The sequence below is a fragment of the Schistocerca serialis genome, chromosome 6 (assembly GCF_023864345.2).
Source record: "Schistocerca serialis cubense isolate TAMUIC-IGC-003099 chromosome 6, iqSchSeri2.2, whole genome shotgun sequence".
NCBI classification, from domain to species: Eukaryota; Metazoa; Arthropoda; class Insecta; order Orthoptera; family Acrididae; genus Schistocerca; species Schistocerca serialis.
In genome coordinates this window covers 214,407,265-214,414,515 of record NC_064643.1, presented here as the reverse complement: position 1 = coordinate 214,414,515, position 7,251 = coordinate 214,407,265, and positions in this window count along the sequence as shown.

Here is a 7,251-nt window from a genome sequence, read left to right as displayed (position 1 = left end):
AACAACACAAAGCAGATGGAGCAACGGCTCCTACATTCTGCACACGGGCAAAGATTATGCAGCGATTCCTCATTTAGAAACAGCGTTAGAACTTTACATCTACATCTACATCTATTGATTACGCTGCTATTCACAATAAAGTGCCTGGCAGAGGGTTCAATTTGCCAGCCTCATGCTGTCTCTCTACCGTTCCACTCTCGAACGGCACGCGGGAAAAACGAGCACTTAAATTTTTCCGTGCGAGCCCTGATTTCTCTTATTTTATTGTGATGATCATTTCTCCCTATGTAGGTGGTTGCCAACAGAATGTTTTCGCAATCGGTGGAGAAAAGTGGTGATTGAAATTTCATGAGAAGATCCCGTCGCAACGAATAACGCCTTTGTTTTAATGATTGCCACTCCAATTCACGTATCATGTCTGTGACACTATCTCACCTATTTCGCGATAATACAAAACGAGGTGCCCCTCTTTGTACTTTTTCGGTGTCATCCGTCAGTCCCACCTGATGCGGATCCCACACCGCACAGCAATACTCCAGAACAGGGCGGACAAGCGTAGTGTAAGCGGTCTCTTTAGTAGACCTGTTGCACCTTCTAAGCGTCCTGCCAATGAATCGCAGTCTTTGGTTTGCTCTGCCCACAATATTATCTATGTGGTCGTTCCAATTTAGATTATTTGTAATTGCAATCCCTAAGCATTTAGTTGAATTTACAGCCCTCAGATTTGTGTGACTTATCGCGTAATCGAAATTTAGCTGATTTCTTTTAGTACTCATGTGAATAAATTCGCACTTTTCTTTATTCAGGGTCAATTGCCACTTCTCGCACCATAGAGTTATCTTATCCAAATCATTTTGCAGGTCGTTTTGATCATCTGATGACTTTAGAAGGCGGTAAATGACAACATCATCTGCAAACAATCTAAGACGGCTACTGAGATTGTCTCCTATGTCGTTAATATATGTCAGGAACAATAGAGGGCCTATAACACTTCCTTGGAGAACGCCGGATATTACTTCTGTTTTACTCGATGACTTTCCGTCTATTACTACGAACTGTGACCTTTCTGACAGTAAATCACGAATCCAGTCGCACAACCCTACTGCAAATCGACGTTAGTGATATAGGCCTGTAATTCAGCGGATTACTCCTACTTCCCTTTTTGGGTATTGGTGTGACTTGAGCAATTTTGCAGTCTTTGGGTACCTATCTTTCTGTGAGCGAGTGGTTGTATATAATTGCTAAATATAGAGCTATTTTATCAGCATACTCTGAGAGGAACCTGACTGGTATACAATCTGGACCGGAGGCCTTGCCTTTATAAAATGATTTAAGCTGCTTTGTTTCACCGAGGGTACCTACTTCTATGTTCCTCATCTTGGCAGTTGTTCTGAGAATATTGTGTTATGCTTCATGGAAGAAGGCGAGCAGAACTTCTCAGAATTCGATTGCAGTAAGATCGTAAGCTATTGAGAACAAGGCCTATCATTCCTCAGTACTTCTACTGCGTTGCTTGGTGTCCCACGACTGCTGTGCCATCATAAAATCGATAGGTCAGGAGGGGCCTACTCTATGAAGCTCAAGGTCTCAATCGCCCCACACGACTAGTGCCCGAAAGGCAGATATTGTTCGCTTGGTCGAGCATGATCGTTGTCATGCCACGTTCCGTGCGGCAGGAAATGGACCTGTTTTCAGCAAGACAGGCATGCACGCAGAATGTGTAACGGAGTCTGGAGGCACCACGGATTGTTAGCACGGTGATAATTGTTGCAGCTTCTGGTGATGTGGCGACACAGAGAGTAGCGCATACACTGCTGCGACCTGGACACTGGCGTGGCACCACGTTGTCGTTTCAGGGGAGACCTGGTTCCGCATACAGTATCAAGATGGATGCAGCCATGTGTGATAGCTCCAAAGAGAACGGACATTGCCGAGTTCCATTCGTCGTATGGCCCAGTACTTGCTGTGACGGCACGGGCTGCACTGAATCCACAACGCGCTCAGGAATGGAACACTTAGCCGGTAATTTAAACAGCAGGCGTTACATTGCTGACGTGTTAAGGCCGGTGGCTGTGTCTTGTCTTCGAGGTCTTCATGCTGTTACCTTTCAGTAAGATAAAGCAGGAGCATATGTTGTCTGCTCTATTTCGAATACCTCGATAGACAGATTGTCTGAGTGATGCCCTGGCTAGTGCGTTCTCTTCATGTTTAACCCACTGAAAACGTCTGGTCTTGGGTTACCAAAACACCAGCATGACACCACAACTGTTAATAAACTCAGTCACTGAAGCTCCACAGAACGAAATATCCTTAAGTGACATCTGGTTCAAATGGCTCTGAGCACTATGGGACTCAACATCTAGGTCATAAGTCCCCTAGAAGTTAGAAGCACTTAAACCTAACTAACCTAAGGACATCACACACATCCATGCCCGAGGCAGGATTCGAACCTGCGACCGTAGCAGTCCCGCGGTTCCGGACTGCACGGCCACCGCGGCCGGCAAGTGACATCTGCGCTCAGTTGAACTCGAAGCAGAGTCGGGGTAGGGACTTTGTTGCTGCCAGAAATGGAAGATTTGTGTATTAGTTTTGCCAACACATATACCCCAAATTACTAACGAACTTAATCACATATTTTCTCTACCATACCGTATATACAGGGTGAAAAGTATTTAAACCGACAAACTCTGGGAGGTTGTAGGGGACATCAAAAGAAATATTTTTCCCTAATGCTATTTTTTCCTATGAGAAGTATTTCACCCGGTAGAGGAAGATTTCTCTGGCGGCAAATTAATTAAGCCAACAAACACTTTTACATTTTTTATGACCAAGAGACAACAACTAGGTAGCAGATACAACACCGACCCACACGTTAACGAAGAACCGCACTTGATGAGCGCTAGTAACTGTGGCATGTGGATTATCCCCACTACAAACATGCGAATTGTGCATGTTGAAGACTCCATCACGCCCATCATCGGTAAACAACACAGAGGATGGAAATGTAGGATGCATTTCACACTGTTCCAGGTACCACTGCGAAAACTGTGCTCTGGGTGGGTAATCAACTGGTTCCAGGTTGTGGACACGCTGTAAGTGAAATAGACGTAACAATCACTCCCGAAGGACTGTTCCTTACATTCGTCTGATTCGTCCCCATGAGACGTGCAATTGCACGAGTGCTGATTGAAGGATCCCGCTCCACATGCTGCAAGACAGCTTCCTCAAATTGCAGCGTTCTTACCGTGCGACGGCATCCCTGTCCAGGTAATCTGTTAAATGACCAGGTTTCACGCAGACGTTGGTACACAGCATCAAAGCAAGGATACGGCGATTAGGATATTGTTGTTGATAAACCTGCTGTGCAGCTCGTCCGTTGTGGTGCGCTACGTAGTACGCACCAACCATATCAGTGTACTCACTCCAGGTGTATCGCTCCATTAGTAAACAGAGGCAATGCACTACTACACTGGTGGACAGCAGTTGCCTACTACTGAAGAGCGTAATACGCCCTCTAACTACTGAAGATCGTAATACGGCCTCTATCAACTGAAGAGCGTAATACGGCCTCCAACGGTTTAATTAATCCTCGTAGGAAAAAATGATATTAGGTGAAAATACGAGGTGTATTCAAGTTCTAAGGCCTCCGATTTTTTTTCTAATTAACTACTCACCCGAAATCGATGAAACTGGCGTTACTTCTCGACGTAATCGCCCTGTAGACGTACACATTTTTCACAACGCTGACGCCATGATTCCATGGCAGCGGCGAAGGCTTCTTTAGGAGTCTGTTATGACCACTGGAAAATCGCTGAGGCAATAGCAGCACAGCTGGTGAATGTGCGGCCACGGAGAGTGTATTTCATTGTTGGAAAAAGCCAAAATTCACTAGGAGCCAGGTCAGGTGAGTAGGGAGCATGAGGAATCACTTCAAAGTTGTTATCACGAAGAAACTATTGCATAACGTTAGCTCGATGTGCGGGTGTGTTGTCTTGGTGAAACAGCACACGCGCAGCCCTTCCTGGACGTTTTTGTTGCAGTGCAGGAAGGAATTTGTTCTTCAAAACATTTTCGTAGGATGCACCTGTTACCGTAGTGCCCTTTTGAACGCAATGGGTAAGGATTACGCCCTCGCTATCCCAGAACATGGACACCATCATTTTTTCACCACTGGCGGTTACCCGAAATTTTTTTGGTGGCGGTGAATCTGTGTGCTTCCATTGAGCTGACTGGCGCTTTGTTTCTGGATTGAAAAATGACATCCATGTCTCATCCATTGTCACAACCGACGAAAAGAAAGTCCCATTCATGCTGTTGTTGCGTGTCAACATTGCTTGGCAACATACCACATGGGCAGCCATGTGGTCATCCGTCAGCATTCGTGGCACCTACCTGGATGACATTTTTCGCATTTTCAGGTCGTCATGCAGGATTGCGTGCACAGAACCCACAGAAATACCAACTCTGGAGGCGATCTGTTCAACAGTCATTCAGCTATCCCCAAAAACAATTCTCTCCACTTTCTCGATCATGTCGTCAGACCGGCTTGTGCGAGGCCGAGGTTGTTTCGGTTTGTTGTCACACGATGTTCTGCCTTCATTAAACTGTCGCACCCACGAACACACTTTCGACACATCCATAACTCCATCACCACATTTCTCCTTTAACTGTCGATGAATTGCAATTGGTTTCACACCACGCAAATTCAGAAAACGAATGATTGCACTCTGTTCAAGTAAGGAAAACGTCGCCACTTTAAGTATTTAAAACAGTTCTCATTCTCGCCGCTGGCGGTAAAATTCCATCTGCCGTACGGTGCTGCCATCTCTGGGACGTATTGACAATGAACGCGGCCTCATTTTAAAACAATGCGCATGTTTCTATCTCTTTCCAGTCCGGAGAAAAAAAATCAGAGGCCTTAGAACTTGAATGCACCTCGTATTTGTTTTGATGTCCCCTACAACCTCCCAGAGTTTCTCGGTTTAAATACTTTTCCCCCTGTACACAATCAGTAAAATTTCGTTAGTACTTATCTTTCTTCGTGGCGCAGTTTTAATAGCCTTGCCGCAGTGGTGACACCAGCTCCTGTCAAATCACCGAAGTTAAGTGCTGTCGGGCTTGACTAGCACTTGGATGGGTCGCCGTCCGGGTCTGCCTAGTACTGTTAGCAAGCAGGGTGCTTGTGAGGTCAGTTGAGGAACTTCTTGACTGAGAAGTAGATTGAGAAGTAGCGTCGCCGGTCACAAACACTGACAATGGCCAGGACAGCAGTGTGCTGACCCAATGCCCCTCTGTATCCACATCTGGTAATGCCTAAGGGTTGAGGATGACACGGCGGCCGGTCGGTACGGCTTAGCCTTCATGACCCGTTCGAATGGTATTTGGTCTTTTGTTTTAGTCTACTTTGACAACAGACGAGAACGTTTAGTTTTTTATTTACATTAATATGGTAACAACTTACAGCAATAACAGCAGTAGCGTAGTCTCCTAGCAACTCTTCGGACTGACTAACACCACTATTCATTGCCACAGAGCATAAAAGTTCGCCACAGCCTGAAATATTCCAATCACCTGGTCTTATCAATCAGTGACTTTCAGTTCCTACTTCACGAACGATTTCCTGTAATCCCATAGGAAAAAAAATGGACCGTGGAAACATCAGAAACAATTTTGTATTGTTTTTCGAGGTACCACCACCAACATCGACGGAGCAACCTAAGCAGAATAAAAAACCAAAATACTGTTTATGATGCTCTACTGTCCATATCATTTGGACTCACAGCCACTTGAATACACAGTAGGGATCACGGTGTGTATCCGCAGTAGCATGCTGCGACGCTGACGTCACAGCCAACCGAGTGAAGCTATAGTTACGTTGCAGTTCTCAGCGTATTGAGGGATTTTGGGGATATGTATTCAATTGTTTGCAGTGCAAAATCAGGTTTTATGTGCTATGACTTCTTTTATTAACCACTGCTGATAATAATGAAGTTAGGAATTAAATGTATGTATTTCTTAAGTATAAAAAGATGAAACAACAATACATGTAAATGTGCTGATTCGTTTTCAGTTGCCAATGCTTGGTTGTGCTCAATACATTTTGCTGATTGTGACTATGAATCGAATTTGAAAAGTAAACTGTTGAAGCTTCCTCCAAAACGGAAGCTGATGCCTAACACTGGTCCAACTCTATTTCTTCCATCCTCTATAATTGATTTAGGAGGTAGTACTAAACCTAATAATGAGTAGGCACAAGAATGAAGTTACCGTAAAGAAGTAGGAGAGATTTTACAGGTAAGTACATTATGAAATAACGGAGAAAGTATTAGAAGAGAAAACCTTAACTGTGAAAAGAAACAATGGTGTTAATGCAACAGAGTATCGACGGATAGAAATTATGGAAGAAGGATTAAAATAACATAGTGAGAAGAATACAAAATTACTCTCTTGCGGAGTAAAGGCGAGTTACTTAAAATAAAACATTTTCAAAAAGTGGTTGAGGGTTCTTTTTCTTACTGTCAACAACTAGTGGTTACAGAAGGACGGTGTGCCAAGTGGTCATCTGAAGCTACTGCAGGGGCTTCAACTTCACGTTTTATATCTTACAAAGCTCAGGGATGTATTGAAATATCCTCTTTCTAGTGCATCACAGTTACAAGAAGACTCAGGCAGCATCGTATTCCACCAGGTTTTATTGACAATCAGCAAAACGCAGTCAAAGGCACTAACTAAACTAGAAGACGTACTTGCTAGAGTTGATGAAATGAAAGTTAAATGTGACATGTTTTGATCAGGTAGGGGACGCCGTCAAGGCACGCCATGATAATTTTCAAGTTACACGATCATCAGAAGTTTAGTAGGAAAATGTATGCACATATTTACTTTAATTCTGACACGACCATACTTAAGGACTTGTTACTGAAACGATTCAAGACATTGAAAGTAATTCAGAGTGAGAGCATGTGCACGTGACAGGGATAATTCAAATACGAGACTTATAGAGAATCTAACGTTCATAGTTCACAACTCAGGACTCAAAAATACATCTGATCAAAACAGAAAAGTTTCGGTTTTTCGCAATGTGCCTCATAACTTACAGTTGTTAAGGAATGCCGCGCGGGGTAGCCGCGCGGTCCGAGGCGTCTTGCCACGATCCACGCGGCTCCCTCTGTCGGAGGTTCGAGTCCTGCCTCGGGCATGGGTGTGTGTCGTCCTTAGCGCAAGTTAGTTTAAATTGGATTAAGTAGTGTG